We start from the raw sequence: 21,256 nt of genomic DNA on the forward strand, positions 1-21,256 counted from the left end.
CATGTAGAAAGCTGTGGATGTGATTTTCTTCTCATTTTCCATGTTAATAAAAATGACCTCGAGGTTCTTGAACTAGGGCTCTGAAATGCTCTCAAAAAGGTTAGACTGGAGCAGGAGGCCCATGCTGTAAGCTAACTGTGCTGTTCTGCATTTCCTCCTCTACAAAATAAGACACTCTAAGATGGCTTCACATCCACACTTCAATGATCCTCTGATTCAGCACAGCATTCACTGCCAAGGGACTTATTTTCTTGTCTAGAATCTTCACCAGCACAACCATCATGCACTTTCTGCAATTTGAGCTCTGAATAAAATTAAATCTCCAGGACTAAAAGGCATATCTCTGTAAGCTTTATGATGAGGAGAGAATTACTTAATACCAGAAAAACAACCCAATTAACAAGTGGGCAGAAGACCTGAATAGATACTTCTCCAAGGAAGACATAAAAAGTTGTTCAGCATCACTAATTGTCAGAGAAATGTAAATCAAAAACTACAAATGAGATATCACCTCACATCTGTCAGAATATCTATCATCAATAAATCATCAAATGAGCATTGACCAGGATTTGGAGAACAGGGAATCTTCAGGCACTGTTGGTGGGAATGCAGACTGGTACAACCACTATGAAAAACAGTGTAGAGGTTCCTCGAAAAATTAAAAATGGGCCCTGGCCAGGTAGCTCAGCTGGCTAGAGCATTGTCCTGATACACCAAGGTTGCAGGTTTGATACACCAAGGTTCAATACAGTTGGCTAGAGCATTGTCTTGATACACCAAGGTTGCAGGTTTGATCCCCATTCAGGGGATCAAATCATATCAACCAATAAATGCGTAAATAAGTGGAATAACAAATTGATCTCTCTCTCTCTCTCTCCCTTCTTCTCTCTCTAAAATCATTTTAAAAATTAAAAATGGAATTGCCTTACTTATGACTCAGTGATTCCACTCTGGGAATATATCTAAAGATACCCGAAATACTAATTTGAAAAAATATATGCACTATATGCACCCCTATGTTCATTGCAGCATCTTAGAATAGCCAAGCGATGGAAGCAACCCAGTGCCCATCAGTAGATGAGTGGGTAAAAAAGCTGTGGTATGTTTACAAAATGGAATATTACTAGTTGTATATAAAAAAAGGAGGAAATCTTACCTTTTACGACAGTATGGATGGACATAGAAGGTATTTGCAAATGAAATAAGTCATTCAGAGAAAGACAAATACCATAGGATTTCACTTATATGTGGAATCTAATGAACAAAGCAAAATAGAAACTGACTCAGATACAGAGAACAGACTGACAGCTGTTGGGGGGGGGGTGCTTAGTGAAAAAAGGTGAAGGGATTAATCAGTATAATCTGGCAGTTACAGAATAGCCACAGAGATGTGGATTGCAGCACAGGGGATACAGTCGATAATGTTGAGATAAATATGTTTGGGGCTGAGTGGGTGCTGGGGGCAGTTGGAAACCATTCTGTGGAGTGTGTGGTTTTCAGAGCACTTTGCTATACATCTTGACTGGTACGGAATGATATTGAGTGTGAATTGTAGCTGAATATTTTTTAAATAAAAATTTTAGTTAAGAAAAGAAGTAGCCCTCGTTGGCTGGCTCAGTGGTAGAGCTTCGGCCTGGCACGTGGAAGTACCGTGTTCAATTTCCGGCCAGGGCACACAGGAGAGACACCTGTCTGTTTCTCCACCCCTCCCCCTCTCCTTTTTCTCTCTCTCTCTTCCCCTCCTGCAGCCAAGGCTCCATTGGAGCAAAGTTGGCCCAGGCACTGAGGACAGCTCCCTGGCCTCCACCTCAGATGCTAGAATGGCTCCAGTAGCAATGGAGCAATGCCCCAGATGGGCAGAGCATTGCCCCCTAGTGGGCCCCCTGGTGGGCTTGCTGTTGGATCCCGGTTGGGCACATGCAGGAGTTTGTCTCTCTGCCTCCCCACTTCTAACTTCAAAAAAATACAAAAAAAAGATAAAGAAAAAAAGAAGTAAACTTTTGAAAAAATGTCAAAGGTTCTCTAAGATTCTTTATCATTGATGAAACCACCAACTGTGATGACAAAAACTAAAATAGCTCATTGCTATCCAGACTGGCAAGGTTGAATGTGATGAATCCATGTGACTTCAGAATAGGATGGGCTCCTCTCTGCTTTCCCAATAATGACATTAAGATATCAAATGTCAAATATCAAATGGTGTGTCAGCGAGATATGCAGATGTTGCGTGCGACTCCACTCAGCAATGAGGAACATGCAGCAATGTGTATGTTATAACTATAACTGCACAGTTCGGGAGACTGGGGGCTTAGAAAGACTCTGATCTACAGCAGGGGTGGAATTCTGCATTCTGTGCACACACTTTATACATATCTACCTATATCATGGTGTTGGTTAATTTCAAATGTCTATACATACTTTAAAGAAGCAAAACCATGTACACAGCTCTACTGTAGTTCTCAAAAGAGTGTGGTGGGTTTTGACTAAACTTTTTCATTCTCTTCCACACACTGTATTTTCAAACATAATAAATGCGATATGTAGGGCTGGACTGCTATCTGAATATCAACACTTTATAGTCAATTTCTCTCTTCTTCCTGAACCCAACTGAAGTCAATTCTAACATTGCTTTAGAGCAGTGGTAGTCAATCCGGTCCCTACCACCCACTAGTGGGTGTTTCAGCTTTCATGGTGGGCAGTAGCGGAGCAACCAAAGTATAAATAAAAAAATAGATTTAACTATAGTAAGTTGTTTTATAAAGATTTATTCTGCCAAACTTAGCAAAAATCCGACATAAAGTACTTGGTAAATAATTATTATTATATGCTTTAACTTGCTGTAACTCTGCTTTATAAATTTTATAAAGTAAAGTTACTTCCCTATTTTATGAATCACCATGACTGTGGAACCGGTGGGCAGTTAGAAAATTTTACTACTAACAGAGATACAAAAGTGAGCAGTAGGTATTAAAAGGTTGACTACACCTGCTTTAGAGCAATAACGCACAGGCTAAACTTAAGAGCCTTTCAAGGAGGAGTATAAGGTTGAGAAGAGGGCCTTGACTCTGAGAGGCTTCTCTTTCTCTCTCTCTCTCTTTCTATTTCTTCTCCCCCTTACCCCCGCTCCAATTTCTTATAACTCTCCAGAAGCCCTGGTTGGTTGGGTGGAGATATATAATCCATTGTTATCTATTTGGGGGAGAGGATGAGACAGAAACCCTCCACATCCTATTCAATTCAGTTTGGACACTTAAAGAGAACCTTTCAAAGAGGGAACCATGACTCATCAAATAATCAACGCTTGAGCACACTCAGGCTGGCCTGTCTCCTAACCACCCAGGTGACATTTAAGTGGCTTCCCCACTTCCCACAGGCAAGCACCAAACCGAGCTCCATCTCTGCAAGGCTTCTCTCCCTGTCCCTATCAGTACCATTTAAAACATAAAAACCAGCTTATATATCCTCTGCTGTGGGACGGGACTGTGGATGTGGTGTGACACTGTTTTGTTTTTGTTCTTAGTTCCCTCTGCTGAGCACTTTAGACAAATTCCTGATGGATTTCCTATGCAACCCTAACTGCTACCTCACCTGCATGGGTACGAATCTCAGGCTGTCTGCAAAGGCCTCTGGCTCCCTGTTCATCCATGTTTGTGCACATGTTTGGTATGGAATCAGAGGCTGGTTTATTGCCAATAAAATAGCTTCCATCATTACAGAGATTGGTTAGGCACAGTTAAGCATACAGACTCCAGTTACCTGCTTTCTGTTGAGGAGACTGAACAGCATGGGCACATCTGAAACAGTAAAGCCTTTCCTAATTCTACAGAAATTAAGATAAGGTACAAGGCACTCACTTTGGGATGTCTACCATCTTCTGAAACAGCAGAACCCTCTATTTAAATAGTTATATAGTGGCTTATGGCATCTTTATAAGGAAATACATTCTGGCAATATTTTTCTTGAGAAGTTGCTCAACTGCTAATTATGTTGGATGGCTGTGGTTCAAAGAAAATGCATAATTACGGTTTACCCTGTTTCTACAGAATGTAGTTTCTGAGCAGCACAAAGTCTCATGTATGATATTCACTAACTTTTATTCACTGAAAATTTCTATATTTTATAATTCTTGTATTGTTAGAGAACTTTAATTTATTGATTTTAGAGAGAGAAAAAAAGAAAGACATTGATTTGTTATTTCACCTATTTATGCATTTATTGGTTGATTCTTGTGTATACCCCGACTGGGGATCAAACCTGAAACCTTGGCATATAAGGACAACACTCTAGCCAACCGAGTTACCTGGCCAGGGTAAAATATTTTATTTATTTATATATTTATTTATTTATTTGATTTAAGAGATAGAGGGAGGAAAAGGGAAAGAGAGAGAGAGATAGAGAGAGAAAAATATCAACTCCACTTAGTTGTTCCATTTAGGTGTGCCCTCACTGGTTGTTTCTCATATGTTTCCTGACTGGGAGTCGAACCCATCACCTCGGCACACCAGGATGATGCTCTATCTACTGAGTGATAGGGCCTAGTGAGCTTTTTATATTTTAGAATGTAAAATAATTCCCGTTTCTACAGTGGGACGGCTATAACATGTACTGTAGCTCAGTCAGCCCTGGCTGCTCTAACAAGTTACCGCAGACTAGGTATTAGAAAACAAACGTGTATTTCTTACAGTTCTGGAGGCTGCAAAGCCTAAGATCAAGGTCTTGGCTGATTCAATGTCTAATGGGAGTTCTCCTCTTGGTTTACAGATGGCCATCTTTCTGACTGTGTCCTTACATGGCAGAGGGAGAAATCAACTCTCTGGTATCTCCTCTTACAAGGGTAATAATCCAATTAGTGAGGATCCACCCTCACTGCCTAACTGCATCCCTAGGGTCCCATCTCCACATACCACCCACCTGGGGATTATGGCTTCAATATGAATTTTGGGGGGACACAAACATTTAGTCCATAGCACATTGTTGCCATTTAAAAACAATTGTACAAGAGGTGGCAGACAAAGTCTTAATGTCTTATCCTGTGTCTTTGAGCAGGTATCAGAGCAAAAACCTGAAAATGAGTGAGTTGGACCTCTGTATTCTGCCAGTCTGTTTTTATTTTAATTTTTATTTATTAATTTGAGAGAGAGAGGGAGAAAGAGAGAGACAGACAGAGAGGAACATCCATCTGTTCCTGTATGTGTTCTGTCCAGGATCAAACCTGTAACCACTGCGCTTCAGGAGGACATTCTAATCAACGGAGCCATCCAGCCAGGGCTCTGCAAGTCTGCCTTGTAAGATTATGAGTGGAGACCAGGAAGAAGTCTGTATATTACAGAACTAAAATCTAGTCACTATTAGGAGAGAACACACAGGTTCTCCTACTGCCCAAGAACACACTGACCTTTGTAAGTGGGAGTGCCTGGTGTAGGTGTGGGAACCAGTGACAAGGGGCACAGATGGGGGCCTGCACTACATAACAGTCTCCTGCTTCATATATGTGTGTGATGCAGCTGTGTTAGGCTTGCTCGCTTGTTTACCGGCTGCAAGCACTTTGTTTGATTAGTGTGTAGCACATGGCAGAGGCACATGTGTATGGCCTATATAAGGCTGTGGGTGCTTGTGCTCAGAGAGATGGGGACTGTGGATGGAGGATTACCTGCCCGCCGCAGTGAGGGGTCATTCTTACTGTTTGTGTGCTGGAGAAGTGGTTTTCCCCTGCCTGTGTGCTTGTCCGCTGTTGTGAGACTTTATTAAATGGAATGGCTGTGGGGCAGCTGTGTTAAGCTTGCTTGAGGTGTACTGGCTGCAAGCACTTTGCTTGATTAGTGTGTGAGCACGTGGCAGAGGCATGTGTGTATAGACAATGTAAGGCTGTGGGTGCTTCCTGGGGCAGTGATTCTCTCAGATCGCTCTCTCTCCACCGTGAGGTGCGGTTTTCCTTGCTCCCTTGCCCTAACTGTGAATAGCAGATTTTCCTTTGTTTATTGGCTCTTTCCCTTTTGTTCTTTATTCGCTCACCTGTCTTCGTAAGCCTCCAACGCTTAATGGCCAACACTTTCCAGCTCCGTAGTTTCTCTGCCATCTGCCCAAATCCAATGTGAACCTGCCTGGCCTCGGCCACCGGCATTACAATGTGAAACATGGAATAGTTTAAGAAAAACTTTGACCTCTGAGAATCTTTTCTGGTTCCTTTAAGTCAGTAATTCTCAATCAGGGGATGAGACAAATGTCATGTGTATCTGGGAGAAATTTCCACAAAGCAGTGAAAGCCTGACCCATCTAGACTTAACTAATTCAACTATCAGTGCCAGCTACTCCAATAATTTTGTGTTTGCACAGTTGATTGAAAACAAATATTGATTATATTCCCTTAGTCATACAGGTATTAAAAAAGTTAAGAATGGAAACTGTTGGTCAAATAAGCTTGTAAAATATGATTTTTATATTTGCTCCCTTTTAGTTTGCATTGGGGGCTGGGCAGTGCCAGGTGTATGTGATCTGTGAAATTGCAAATTACCTTCCTTCTTGGGAAGGGTCATTGTTTTGCTAATGGCTGCTGAAGTTTTTTGGGTTTTTTTTTTTTTGGTTTTTTTTTGGTTGCTGAAGTTTTAATTAGGAAAAAATTAATGAGTGACTTACAAGTCACCCCTGGAAATGTCCAGGTGAACAGTATTATATGTAGATGGGAGACTGTGCAGCACTCAACTCCGCATCTTAAAATGTAGGCAGCCTGTCTGCACAGCGTGTGGACTGTCTGCACAGCGTGTGGATGCCAGACTGAGGGGACTTTAGTCTAAAAATTTTTCAATTTCATTTTTCCAAATTAAGCTGTTAGATAATTTTTTTAAAATATTGCCTGATTAAAACTTGGGTGTTTTCTTCTGCCACAGTGACTCTAGTCAGAGAGGCTGACAAGCTCACCTTAGGCCAGAACATCCATGTAAAAGTCCCACTACAGTGACAACCCTGATGAACAACTAGGGGTACAAGTGGCTCACCAGTGCCACGATGGCCCACTATCAGGGACTATTGTGCAAAAACCCATGGGTAACACTAGAAACAGTATGCACACAGAACCCAGTCATGTTCCTCCCCACCAAGACCAGGCCACCAGATCATGACTGTGAGGAAACCATGGATGAGTTCTACTCAGGCCAACCTGATTTAACAGACACCCCCATCCCTGGACAGAACTGGAACTGAAATTGTTCACAGACAGGAATAGCTTCATCTCAAATGGGGAACAGAAAGCTGGATATTCAGTGACCACCCGGGACTGGGTCATCAAAGCAGAAGCATTATCACAGGGATGGTCCCCTCAAAAAGCAGAACTACGGGCACTAACCCAAGTGCTACAATATTCAGAGGGAAAGAAGGTCAACATCTTTACAGACTCCAAATATGCATTTGCAATCCTACATGTGCATAGGGCAATTTATAAGGAAAGAGAACTACTCATGGCTGGGGATAAAGAAATAAAAAACAAAGAAGAAATTCTTCAACTACTGGAAGCAGTCCGGAAACCCAAAAGAGTAGCAGTCATATACTGCAAAGAACATCAAAAAGGAACTGACCCAATAAGCTTGGGAAACTGTTCCGCTGACCAAGCAGCAAAGTGGGCCTGCCTTCATGTCAACCATTTTCCAGGCAATAGAAAAAGTATCAAAAATCAACTGGAAACTACATGCTGCATACAGGCTTTAGAGTTCAAGGAAAGTTGAACATATGAATCAAGCCTTAAAGACTACCCTAGCTCAGTTCTGCCAGGAGACAGGCCTTCTATGGGTAGACATGCTACCCCTCACTTCGCTGCAGATGTGCACTTCTGGACCCACAGGATACTCCCCTTTGAGATTTTATATGGGAGACCTTCACCCATCATTAATAAGCTAAAAGGAGACACCCAACTGGTAGGAGAATTAGGCCTCTCGATCTAACTCCAGATGCTAGAAAAAATGTTCCATAAGATAGCCCAGGATGTTCTAGAGAGGGCCCCGTTCCACTAGGAAACTGAACCCACCCCTGTGGAGCTGGGGACTTAGTATGAGTTAAGGATTAGAAAAAGGAACCTGTTTGGACAGGTCCACATACAGTTGTCTTGGCTATTCTGACTGCCATTAAAATTGCAGGTATAGCACCCTGGATTCATCATACCTAAATCAAAAGAGCCAACACTGAAGACCCACCAGAGGCCTGGACCCCACAAAGCCATTACAAGTGATGCTGCGAAAGATCATGGAGCCCAAGGAGCAACCAGGACTGTGATGACCTGCCAGCTGCCATTCCTGATCATTGTCGGGATCCTGACTCTACTTCTGGGCATAGGACTAGCTGCAAGCACTCCAGCAGATTGGAGTAGACTAGAGAGATTGTTATTAATAGTCACTTACATACTAATAATAAGGATGTGTTGGAAATTTTCCATAAATTCAAAACATAAGCTGTTTTGGAAATTTTCTGTTAAAACAACTCCTTACAAAATCCTAATCAAACTCATCCTAGTAAGCCTCACCCTGCCACTAAGTGTTCCCACTCATTCATGTCCTAGTGAGTGTTTTCAGACATGTATAGTGATGTCCCATATACATAGTTATAGGACCTCAAAGGGGGAATGATGTGGCTATGACTCCATGATGACAAAGCAAAATGTTTCACCTTAATATGGCTGCGACTGCTTCTTTGTTCTGCCTTTACTAATCCCACCTTTTTAGCTTCTGAAAACTGATAGATATGTGAATTCCAAACTGCCCTCTTGATGTTCCGCTTATCTGTCAGACCTCACCCTTACTGGACTATCACCCCTGAGACAGAGGAATTCTAAAAAGCTGATAAGCCGCCCCAAAGAGAGGCTCTGGACACACCAGGACTTTTGATTCAACATCCACATGCTCGAAATTCTTCTTGACCCCATATAATTCGCACCCCTAGCTTGTACTGGTGCTCTTCTCCCCGGGAAAAGTGCCCAGCAAGGTTCCTTTCTTCCTTTCAATAAAGCCTGTTACTCTGGTCTTTTGGACTCCCATGGATTCCAACAAAAACTGCCTCAGCATACTGCATACTTTGTCACCTCACCCAACCGTGTGACTTTAAAACCCCAAAGACCCTGCCATTCTTTTGAGGGCTCAGACTTTGGAGAATTAACCTCCTCTGAGCGTGCCGGCTTAATATCTGGTTCTCCAACTCTCCAAGTGCTGTTTTGCTTTCTATATTCCATTCTGCCGCAACACCACTGGTACATCTGGCCTCATGACAAAATTCCCCCCAATCCTGTGGTCCCACCACCTCTGAACATGCTCCCAACTCCCAGATGTTCAGAGGTGCATCTGACAGCAAGCTGTTCAACACAAGAACATGAACTCATGCCCCACTTAGGATGGAAAGGTTTTTTTAAATGGTGAGTGAAGAATACTCTGAACACTGCATGATGAGGGTTTTACGTGTATGTCACCTAAAAATGGCTACTCATGTAACATCATTCAGTAACCCCCTATTCGCAAATCTAAATTTTTTAAATTTTAAAGAAAAGCTGGAGGTATTCTAATTAAATTTGTAAGGCAAATATTTTTTACAGTCCTAAAATATTTGAAGCAAATAAATGTTGGGATATGGTCATATCTTATACAACTGAGTAACCAAATAGCCATTTCCTCCTAAATATTTGTTAAAAGTACATTTTTCATGCAGGCACTTAAAATGCTTAAAAAGAATCCCTGAAGTATATTGAGCAAATATAAAATTATATGGATATAAAAGTACATAATGTGCCTGACCTGTGGTGGCAACAGTGGATAAAGTATGGACCTGGAACGCTGAGGTCGCCTGTCCCAAACCCTGGGCTTGCCTGACCAGGCGGTGGCGCAGTGGATAGAGCGTAGGACTGGGATGCGGAGAACCTAGGTTCGAGACCGCGACGTTGCCAGCTTGAGCGCGGGCTCATCTAGTTTGAGCAAGGCTCACCAGCTTGAGCCCAGGGTTGCTGGCTCAAGTAAGGGGTTACTCGGTCTGCTGAAGGCCCATGGTCAAGGCACATATGAGAAATCAATCAATGACCAACTAAGGAGCCACAACGAAGAATTGATGTTTCTCATCTCTCTCTCCCTTCCTATCTGTCCCTCTCTCTGTTTCTGCCACAAAAAAATAAAATAAAAAATAAAGTCTCTTAAAAAAAAGCCACTTTAAAAAAAAAACAAAAAAAACCCCTGGGCTTGCCTGGTCAAGGTACATCTGGGAGTTGATGTTTCCTGATCCTCCCCCCTTTCTCTCTCTCTTTCACTCTCTCTCTCTCTTTCTCTTGATTGCTTCTCTCTCTAAAATGAATAAACTTAAAATATCTTTTAAAAAAGTATATAAAAAATAAAAAATATATAATGTTTTCTTGGTCTAGATAGGAATGCATATTAAGAGCTTCTTTTTTTTTTAAAACATGGGAAGAAAAAGGATGTGGAATCTCTCAAACTAGTAAAGCTGTAACATTTAGTATAGATCAGGGGTAGTCAACCTTTTTATATCTACTGCCCACTTTTGTATCTCTGTTAGTAGTAAAGTTTTCTAACCGCCCATTGGTTCCACAGTCATGGTGATTTATAAAGTAGGGAAGTAACTTTACTTTATAAAATTTATAAAGCAGAGTAACAGCAAGTTAAAGGATATAAGTGAGGAGCCACTGAGCCACTTCACCCGCAGGTGTTGTAAAGTACCAAAAGCTACAGAATTAATATTAATATTTTGGGAGGCTTGAGAAACATTTTGTTGATTTGGGTTAAGATGTGCAGAGAAATTGTGAGAATAGTCTCTGTACTGTGTGATTGGCATAGTCAGGATGGCCCTTGGCATTGTATTTTAAATGCAAAGGGGAGGAAAACATGAATTCCCCAGACATTCCACCACGCCTGTGGGGAAAAGGGTGAATGGCTAGCCAGGTACAGGGAGAGAAAAGCCAAAATAAACCTTTTCTCATAGCAATGAGCCATTTGCGGCCATTTGTCCCCACCAAAACTACCTCTCCTAGGTAAATGCGTGTGGTTAACACGTGTGACTCAGGACAGAGAGATAGCATATGAACAATAGATAATATAGGAATGACTTTTAATATGTAAAGAGACATCTTTCTACCATTGTGTTGGCTTGTAAACTTTGTTTTCCCCAAAAGGATGTATGGCTTGCAAATTGAACGTGGTCCTATCATGTTAAAGGACATATGACTATAACCAATAGTGGTAAGGGGCTCCTAATTGCAATTTTTGCTTCTGTACTTCCCACTTACAAAACTATAAAAACTAAGTAGAACAAAGGGCTGGCGCACGCTTCCCTTCAGAATTCTGTCGGAGTTCCCGCTGCTTGGCCAAGCTAGACAATAAAGCTTTGATGTGTAACCGACGGACCTTGTTCCTGTCTTTAATGTTACGGGTCCCTCTGAATTAGGCTTAACAATAATAATTACTTACCAAGTACTTTATGTCGAATTTTTGCTAAGTTTGGCAGAATAAATCTTTATAAAACAACTTACTATAGTTAAATCTATCTTTTTGTTTATACTTTGGTTGCTCCGCTACTGCCCACCATGAAAGCTGGAATGCCCACTAGTGGGTGGGAAGGACCAGGTTGACTACCACTGGTGTCTAGATCAACAAATGGAAATGAACTGCATTTGGTAAAAGGAGTTAAGCCACTTCTCAATATACTTGTACAGTAAGTTTTGAATTTAAAACCTGTGCTTTAATTTTCTTTTTTTATGACAAGGAGAAAAGCCTGAAGTTGAGATATCAATCAAGTGCCTTCTGCTTTTGCTAGGCTCAGTCTTGGTCCTTGTGCAAAGGTAAAAATCCTTGCTTATAAATCATGCATAGAATATTATAGTACGAGCATTGTTATTTTCTTTCCTTAAAAGAAACCGGGTTACACTAGTATCCTCACTCAAAGTTTGCTTTTCATTCTTTTTATAAAACAAAAGCAAAGTGAGAACAAAAACTTCATCCTCTCTGAACAAGCTTGTCTAATGAAAAAAAATGATAATTTAAGTAAACAGGCTACCTCAGTTTTTGTTGCATCTTTTTGACTAAGAAATGCCATGTACACTTTAAACCAAAATGTTACATGTTTAGTTTCAAAAGTTTTTGATGTCTAAATGCTCCTAATATTCAAAAAGCTTAATTTAAAGTGAATGCATTCACAATCTCACATATAAGCTGTTTTAAAACATCACCAGTGTGAAACAATTACTTTCCTATTCCAAGTTTTAGTTCAGAAAAAAAGCCTGGGGGCTAAATTTCCAAAAGCAAGGCCTTTTAACACATACAATTAGGCAAAAATATGAAACACAGCAAGGCTGCAAGTTCCTAAAACACAGACATTGGTGTTTCAAATAGAGAACAATTTTCAGAGGCTTTACATGACAATACTCTAAAGTCTCATGACTCATGTTGAAAAAAATACATGGATATTTATATTACAAAGGAGAGTTTCCAGGTCATCCTCTTTTTATGAGTAAATCAGAATGAATGGGTCTTTTCCTGGCATCTCATTGTATAAAATTTACATTAGCAGAGTATCTCCTTAGCAAAACTTTGGATAATTTTGTAACCATGAGGATTTGCAAGTATTCCAATTACACTCACTACCTACCCAATTAAATACTAATTATAAAAACAGAACCTCTCGCCCTGGCCAGTTTGCTCAGTGGTAGAGCGTCGGCCTGGCGTGCAGGAGTCCCGGGTTCAATTCCCGGCCAGGGCACACAGGAGAAGCGCCCATCTGCTTCTCTACCCCTCCCCCTCTCCTTCCTCTCTGTCCCTCTCTTCCCCTCCTGCAGCCAAGGCTCCACTGGAGCAAAGTTTGCCCGGGCGCTGAGGATGGCTCTGTGGCCTCTGCCTCAGGTGCTAGAGTGGCTCTGGTTGCAGCAGAGTGACGCCCCAGATGGGCAGAGCATCGCCCCCTGGTCGGCGTGCCGGGTGGATCCCAATCGGGCGCATGCGGGAGTCTGTCTGACTGCCTCCCCGTTTCCAACTTCAGAAAAATACAAAAAAAAAAAAAAAAAAAGAAAGTGAAAACAGAACCTATAATGCCACCAAAGACTAAGAGAACATAGTTAATTCTAGTTCATCATTTCATAGTCATGCCTTATCTCACTTCAAACCTGTGAAACTGGTTTGAAACATCAAGGGACTTGTACCAGGTTCCACTTTTAGTAAGATGGGGATCAGAAGTTTAACCCTGTTGTGAGGAAGATATTCCCTTGGTTACATTCATGGCTAAAACCCTTTGATGAGAGGAAAGGTTGAACATCTTGCACTCGAGGCCCCTTTGCTGGGCCCCTGAGCATGGCTACTCTGGAAGTGGCCCTGGAACAGCCAGGCCCGGTGTGGCCCAGAGAGCGGTTGTGACATCTTATCCTCACACACCTTCACTTTGCCTATTTCATCATCTCTCAATGGCCTACCATATGCAAAGGCCTACGGCAGGTGTTGTGGGGACTCCCACGTGTATAAAGTGCCATTCCTGCTGTCACAAAGTGGAACCACTGAGCCTATCCACAGCCTGTGACAGCTGAACACCAACCAGGAAGCACTGTCTTCTCTTTAGAAATATTTGCAATCTGTCTGATTATAAGTACAATATGATTTTAAACAATATTTTTTAGATTGTGGATTTGAAAAACAAATAGCTTTAGAACAGAACTGAGTTAAACAAGAACCGTGGTTAGCCTCCATGCTGCTTCTGCCCTGCAAGACCTGGCCAGAGAGCCCTGCTGTGCTCTGCATGAGCAGTCCTCATCATGCTTGTCCTCTAGGTTGCAAGGAAGTCCATGGGGTGGCCTGACTGCTTGGAGCATGTTGGGCAGATAAAATATATTATGCTCACTTTGTTAAAGATGGCGCTGCCCACGTGGAGGCCTGTCACTCAGGTGATATTAATGTGTGTTGGGGGTGGGCTGTGGGCAGGCAGCATCCTTGTAGCCTGGGGCTTGGTTTTAGGACTAAGCCTTTCCTACCCTTTTTGATGTGGGGTGGTGCAATCCCATCATGCCTGGATAAGTGACTTTGTATTAGAGACTTCCTTATTTTGTATATTGGATTAAAGGTTTGGATTTCTACACTATAAAATGGGGGCAGAACAGGAGCTTGCTCTCTCGGTTCCTAAGATTAGCATTAGAGCAGAGAGAGCAGAGCAGAAAGCAGAGAATGGCCACAGGAAGGAGGCCAGGAGAAGCAGCCAAGATGGTGGAGTGCTGAGGGAGAAGCCAGTTTGTGCAGAGTTTGTGCAGGGAGAAGGAAGGAGATGGGAAACAGAGGTGAATAAGACTGGTGAGCTAGAAACCTTTGATTCTAGGAAACTAGGATAAGTCAGTAGCCTTCTGAGCACTGAATGAGTGGGTTTTGGAGCCCAGTGTGTGTTTTTACTTGCCCGCTGGGTGCAAGCTAGGATTAAAGATGATGGCCCACCAGTTTTTGGCTCCGTTATTTTTTAACCAACTCTCTGAATCCAATGAAAACCTGCATGGGCAAGGCGGCTATGATGGTGGCCCTGGCTATTTGCTTTACAGAGCAGATGGCTCCTTGTTTTTCACAACAGATGACTGTAAGATCAGTAGGGTATTTTAAGAAGTGGCTGATTGAACATACAACTTGCTTCCTTAACAGTGCTGAATAAACAGTCCACTACACCCGTCACCTGAGCCCTGCTCTCTCCCAGATGTAGGTGATACTGTCACCCAATGTGCCTGTGGCTGTGTTGTGTGTTAGGACCACTTCTCTCTCTTCCCTTTGCTTTCTGTAACTAAGGCCACAGCTGTGGGGCTTCCAATGTCTTTCAGGAGAGTATGGAAACCAGGCTGCCACCTGCTACAGAGACCATCACTGCTGACCCCTGGCCTGTAGGACCTGAGGCTGCAGAACTTCTCCTAGCATCCTACTGTTGAGGTTTCTTCAATGGAAGAAAACCGGTTGGGTTTTGATGTTTTGGTATAAGTATGATTTTAAAATATGTATTGTAAGTTTGGTGGATAATGGGGGATGGTCACGTGGGGAACTCAGACCTGCGAACTTTGGCTAGACCGCCCACAACCAAGTATGCCAAAAGGAGGCTTCACAGGAACCGTTTGGAAAAAAGAGATCGTCTGCCAGCCAGTGGGATTTCACCACGTCATGTTAGCTCCACTTCCCTAGAGGGACCCTTTAAATATCTCCCACGCGGTTTAATCTTTGCAACTTTCCTAGACTCCATCTTTCTTTCCTCAGGACCAGGGAACCTTGCCGGGCGGGATACGTGCTCTGTACTCAATAAAGCCATTTGCTATTCCACACTTTGTGGCTCTGGCCTCTTCCTTCCTTCTCGGCAGGGAAAAATACCTTACATTTTGGTGCCGAAAACCCGGAAGGAGTTAGAAGTCCGCAAGGACCACTCCTTTCCCCTCCCCTCCGAGAAAGAACCAGGAGAAAGAACCAGGGTCTCCGACCTTCTACCCACTTTGGTGCACAGTGCGGTAAGTCCCCTGACTCCAGCCTTCCTCTCAGTTCTTTCCTCCGAGACTCCCTGTCCAAAACCGTAGCTACGTCAGGGAACTCTTTTCCGTCCGAGTGAGCATGTGCTTCAGAGACCTCCGGAGCATATCCACTTTACCTTTTCCGTCCGTGGCCAGACCTTGAGTTTTTAGGACGCTAATACTCAAATCTGACCACTCTGAGGACTGAGGGTGGCTGTTGGGGCACAGGAATCTCCCTCCCTAAAGAAGAAGAAACTGTTCTTCTTCTCCGCTGTGGCCAGGCCACAGAACCCACTCAATTAGCCTCCTGAAGAGACTTTCAGTGTTAACACCCTCACCAATTTAACTATCGCCAAAAAAGCTGGGAACTGATTGAAGATCTCTTACATACACGGCTTCTAATTATTCGCACACCTGTCCTTAATCTCTGTGCTGCCTGTTCCACCATGCAGGCCTTTTTCTGGCCAGAGAAACCTCACCTAAAACCTCCACTCCTAATCTTTCCTTCTCTGCGGACTCCCAACTCTCTCTCCCTCCTATCTGACCCTCTCGGGACTTTTCTCTGGTCCCTCTGTGGACCTCTTTTGTGCTCAGGTCTCTTCCCTCTGAAAGCCCCCTCCCCTCCCTTCTCAAAAACCTGTTTCTTATTCACCACTACCATCTCTTTCTCCTCCCCTGCGGCCAGGGGCCCCTCCCTTCACTGTGTTCTCTAGTCCCTCCTCCATCAGGCCTTCCTCAGCCTGGCATTGGCTCTTACACTGGGGTTTTCAGGATGTCCAACCCCAATTTTCTTGCAGGAAGTTCCTGCCCTGTAGAGCATTTCCTGCAGGATCTGGGTGCCGGGCTCTGCATGAGCCCTCCTCCTCTTATTCCCAAACTCCCAAACGCCTATCCGGAACCTGTGAACATGGCATTTAAAATTTTTAATGGTCCCAACTAGTAAAAACAGGCCAAAGCTGTTCGCCAGGCCCCCATGCAGCAGAAAGTAACGCTCCAAACCCAACTCTTGTGGCAACCCTGAGACCAGCAGAGCCACCAGTAGCTTGCTTTAAGTGTGGCAAGCAGGACCACTGGTCCTGGCAAGGCCCCTGCTGGCGGCTGCCCACTGAGCCCTGCCCTGACTGCAAGCAGCCCGGTCACTGGCGGAGTGATTGCCCCTTTGGGCAACAGGTTTTTCCTCAGCGCCTCTACGTGGAGGACATGCCGCCCGAATGGGAAGGCCAATCCAGCCAGGTGGGTGCATCGCTTGAACTCCTAGGACACAGCCTGGACTTGGAGAACTCAGGGTTCTGCAACAAGTGGCTAAGTCCATCTCATTTCTTGTGGACATGGGGGCTGCCTTCTCTGTTTTGCCTTCATACTCTGGACCTCTAGTTCCCTCACAGGTTTTGGTTATGGGATTGGATGGGACCTCTTCTTTTCCCCTTTTTATACCACTCCTGACATGCAGTTCTACCTTAAGCTTGCCTCCTTACAGGACCACTGGCAGTCGGAACCACTGGACTTCATCCATCTCCAGCTCACCAAAAGGCTGGACCCTGCAAATTCCCCTATTACTTCTCTCTTTTTTTAAAATCCTTACAGGACCACATACGCGAAGATTCTCCAGTCACAGCCACACAGATGTTCCTCCTGACACCCCTCAAAGCCACCACCTTCTGATCTCCCCCTCCCCACGATGCCCCTATTCAGCAGGAAGTAGCCAAGTGAATAAATGGCACCCCTTTTTCTATTTAACACAAAAGGTCAGAATGTAAGGTTGGTGGATAATGGGGGATGGTCACGTGGGGAACTCAGACCCGCGAACTTTGGCTAGGACCACCCACAACCAAGTGCGCCAAAAGGAGGCTTCACAGGAACCGTTTGGAAAAAAGAGATCGTCTGCCAGCCAGTGGGATTTCACCACGTCATGTTAGCTCCACTTCCCTAGAGGAACCCTTTAAATATCACCCACGCAGTTTAATCTTTGCAACTTCCCTAGCCTCCATCTTTCTTTCCTCGGGGCCAGGGAACCTTGCTGGGCGGGATGCGCGCTCTAGACTCAATAAAGCCGTTTGCTATTCCACACTTTGTAGCTCTGGCCTCTTCCTTCCTTCTTGGCGGGGAAAAATACTTTACATGTATATTGCTTCTATTTTTAAGATTCATTGCTTGACTATAGTGTTCCTTTATTCCTGTGTCCAAGAAGTATCTATTGACTTGTAAAGTAGGCAAGCACCCTGATAGGAAAATTCCCATCAGCCTAGATCAGACACTGTCTTACTCTCTGCTCTCCTCCCAAGGTCTAGAATATTAATAGTTCCTGGCATACAGTATCATTCTAGCACATTTTTAAATGAATGAATTGTTCTGAGACAAGGGATACCTGCACTTCCCCCAGCAAGAGTTGATCAAAGTCAGTATAAAGACCACCTCCCCACCGACCTGTGGTGGCGCAGTGGATAAAGTGTAGACCGGGAATGCTGAGGTCACCAGTTCGAAACCCTCAGCTTGCCTGGTCAAGGCACATATGGGAGTTGATGCTTCCTGCTCCTCCCTCTTCTCTCTCTCTCTCTCTCTCTCTCTCTCTCTCTCTCTCTCTCTCTCCTCCCTGTAAAATGAATAAATAAAATCTTTTAAAAATTAAAAGAAGACCTTCCCCTTTGACAGTCTCTGCCAACTAGTTCTTTCCTGGAGCTACAATCAGATAGGCCCTACAGGCTGGACACAGTTTCACAGCAAATTAGTTAATAAACCACCAGATGTTGACTGAACACCTATATGTGCAATTCCCCCTCCTAGACAATTGGGCCATTCTAGGACATATGAGATATAGTTCCTGTTTTCAAAGTTTCTATACAAACAAAAACTTAACAGTTGCCACAGGGTGACAAAGGGACCACTGAGCCCATGCATGACCTAAGTTCCCAGTAGGACTCTTGTTATACACCCTCATGCAGCACCGAGGCCAAAAGGGTGGTGGGCATAAAGGAGCAAGAACTCCTAGAGGCTGGAGGGACAAGTTTGGTGGCTGCAGAGTCAGAAGACTTGAACTGGACCTTGAAGCCAAGGTAGAAAATGCGAGAAAGGGCACAACAAGGACGTTGTAGAGTGTGTGTGTGTGTGTGTGTGTGTGTGTGTGTGTGTGTGTTTTCGAAGAGACTGAGAATAGCACAAATAGAGAGTCTGGAAGAAGGCAGAGGATATATACTAAGAGTTAATTCAGTTTAGCACAATTTGTGTCAATCATAAATATTTATTGAGCATATACTATGTGACAAGTATTTTCACAAGTATTGAAGATACAATGGTTAACAAGACAGATATGGTCCCTGGTTCACAGGTTGGTGGGAGATGCAGACAGACAATTATGATGCAGCAGACAAACAATTATGATGCAGTGTGATAAGTGCTGTGCAGGGTCAAGTCTGGGTGTTATAGGAAGGACACAGAATGGATCCAGTCCAGATGTGGGGATCAGGAAAACTTCCTAGAAGAGATGACGAGATGACACCCAAAGCCAAGGTAGGAATTAGTGAGGTGAAACTTTGCAGGTGGGGTATAGAGCACCTGCCCTAGAAGAGCCAGTGTGCTGGACCACAGGGATCTGAGTGGTCCAAGTTTGTGAGAGAGCATGCCAACAGATGAGTCTGGGGATAAGAGCAGCAGCAGATTATGCAGCCTCTTGTACTTCACATTCAGCAGTCTGAACTTGATCCTGACAGCACTGGTAACCACGGAAGAATTTTAAGAAAGGAAATGAAACAGACAGATTTGCATTTTGGGTAACCATACTCAGTGTGCAATGGCCCTTAGAGGAAAAATGGACGGTAAGAACAGAAGGGTAATATGTAGCTGGATTCTAGGAGGTATATTCCTAATACAGTCCAGAACAGAATAAATATTTAATGAATGAATGAGTGAGTGAATGAACAGATCAATCAGTCATTCATCATGGTACTGAAAATAGGAGACTTGAGGTGGAGGACAAAGATGTCTGTGCACCTGTAAGGGTCCGAGTGAATGCATACTGGCACATGTACTCCAATCTTGACTCTTTTCAGACAAGTGATAACAACAGACAACAATGGGGTACAACACAATAGAGGGCAGCGGCTTTAGTGCTATAGCCCAGAAACCCTGGTCTGACCCTAGTTTTGTCAGTGACTGATTTTGAGGTGCACCTTAATTTCTTTGACCCTCAAGTCCCATTAAATACCTGTTCCTTATGGGCAGCTATATAGCAGCATAAAGTGGGAAATGGTTCTCACAATCTACCCACTTTCTGTTGACAATTGATGTTTTAGAAAGTGGGATTTGCAGCCCAGGGCTATTTCTAAATCATCTATTGTAAAAAGAAATTCATGCAACCTACATGACAGTAGAGCTGAGGGTTACCTGCAAAGGAATTTAGAAATCAAGCAGGCAGTAGTACTCACATTCTGGGGAGCAGACCCTCGAACGTGACAGCTGGAGACCCTCGAAGAGAGGCTGGGAGGGTGATAAGAGCCATCTCCTGTTGCTATTCCCAAAGATGGGGCTGGGGCAGAAATAAATAACGACTTGAAGGCCACAGGGTCACTGAGATAGCTTGGAAAACACACACAGTCATTTAGGGACATGGTCTACACTAAAACTCAGCTCCCCCGGGTCCAATGCTCTCTTCACATTCCACCCTGTTACATGAACTATGACAATTTGAGATTTTAGAAAGGATAACCTTTGTGAGGTCCAAGCTAATAGGGCTCCTCACAATTCTGTGACTGTAGCTGACAGCCTAGAGTTTAGTTTATCTCACACACAAAAAGAGGCAAAAATGGGAAGTGTGGCTGTAGGAAGTGATGTCCTGTGATCTGGTTGTTTGGGAAGGAGAAGCCCTCATGAAGTATGGGCATGGGCTCGGTGGTAGAGAATGGCAGGGAGAATCATACCCACATGGACCCGGATAAATGAGCCCAAATAATACAGAGAGAGAGCAGAAAGTGCTGCAGGTGAAGAACAGGTCTGGGAGAAGTTCCTGAAGTGCTAAGGAAAACTCAACAGCAACACGCCCCATCATGCAGACCAAAGCACAGGCAGAAAGCAACTGTGCTTGTAGATCCCTTAGACACGTGAAGCCCCTGCCTTGCAACATGTTTGCATCATGCTGGCCCCTCCTGCTCCCCCAGCACACTCACACTCACACCTCTGGCCCCTTCCAGGCTGAGCTTTGATTTTTTCTGCAGAGGAGTTTGACATGGGGGCAACATCACTGAACCAAAAAGAAATCCATGAAAACAACAGCGTCCTTAAGAAGTGTGATTTGCAGCTTGTGGCCTTGAGTCCCACATTTCTAAATCACCTCCCAGCGATCTCCTAAAGCAACTCAAAGACTCAGCTGTCGAGGAAGCCAATATCATTTTTACAAAGTAAAGCCTGATGGAATTTTTTCCTTTTTCTACCCCAGAAGCTCTCAGTAGTTGGGTCTAATCTATCCTCTCTGAAGACTCTAATAAACCAACTAATCATAACAAAAAAGGCCACTTCCAGTTTCTCCAGGAAATTCCCATGCAAATACTATTGAAATCAAGTTGAATAATTCATATTCTTCAGTGATCCCTCAGGCAGGGTTCACTGTCATAGGCATCTTACACTATCTCCACGTCTATAACATCCAGCCAGGACATCTAAAGCAGAAGGACAGCAGAGTACCTTCACCAGGATTAAAAGCAGCAGGGCCTTCGAGCTCTCCGACATTTCACCATCTGCATGGTTTCATTGAGCACTTTTCTACCAAAGGTTTCAGGCTCTGATGCAAGATAGCAA

General features: G+C 43.7%; 1 protein-coding gene across 5 annotated transcripts in view; it reads right to left on the bottom strand.

The window, feature by feature from the left end:
• Positions 1-21,256, bottom strand: part of FRY (FRY microtubule binding protein) — a 620,873-nt gene that overhangs the window by 460,341 nt on the left and 139,276 nt on the right. The window lies entirely within an intron of this gene.

This window comes from Saccopteryx bilineata, chromosome 2 (genome assembly GCF_036850765.1).
Source record: "Saccopteryx bilineata isolate mSacBil1 chromosome 2, mSacBil1_pri_phased_curated, whole genome shotgun sequence".
NCBI lineage: Eukaryota > Metazoa > Chordata > Mammalia > Chiroptera > Emballonuridae > Saccopteryx > Saccopteryx bilineata.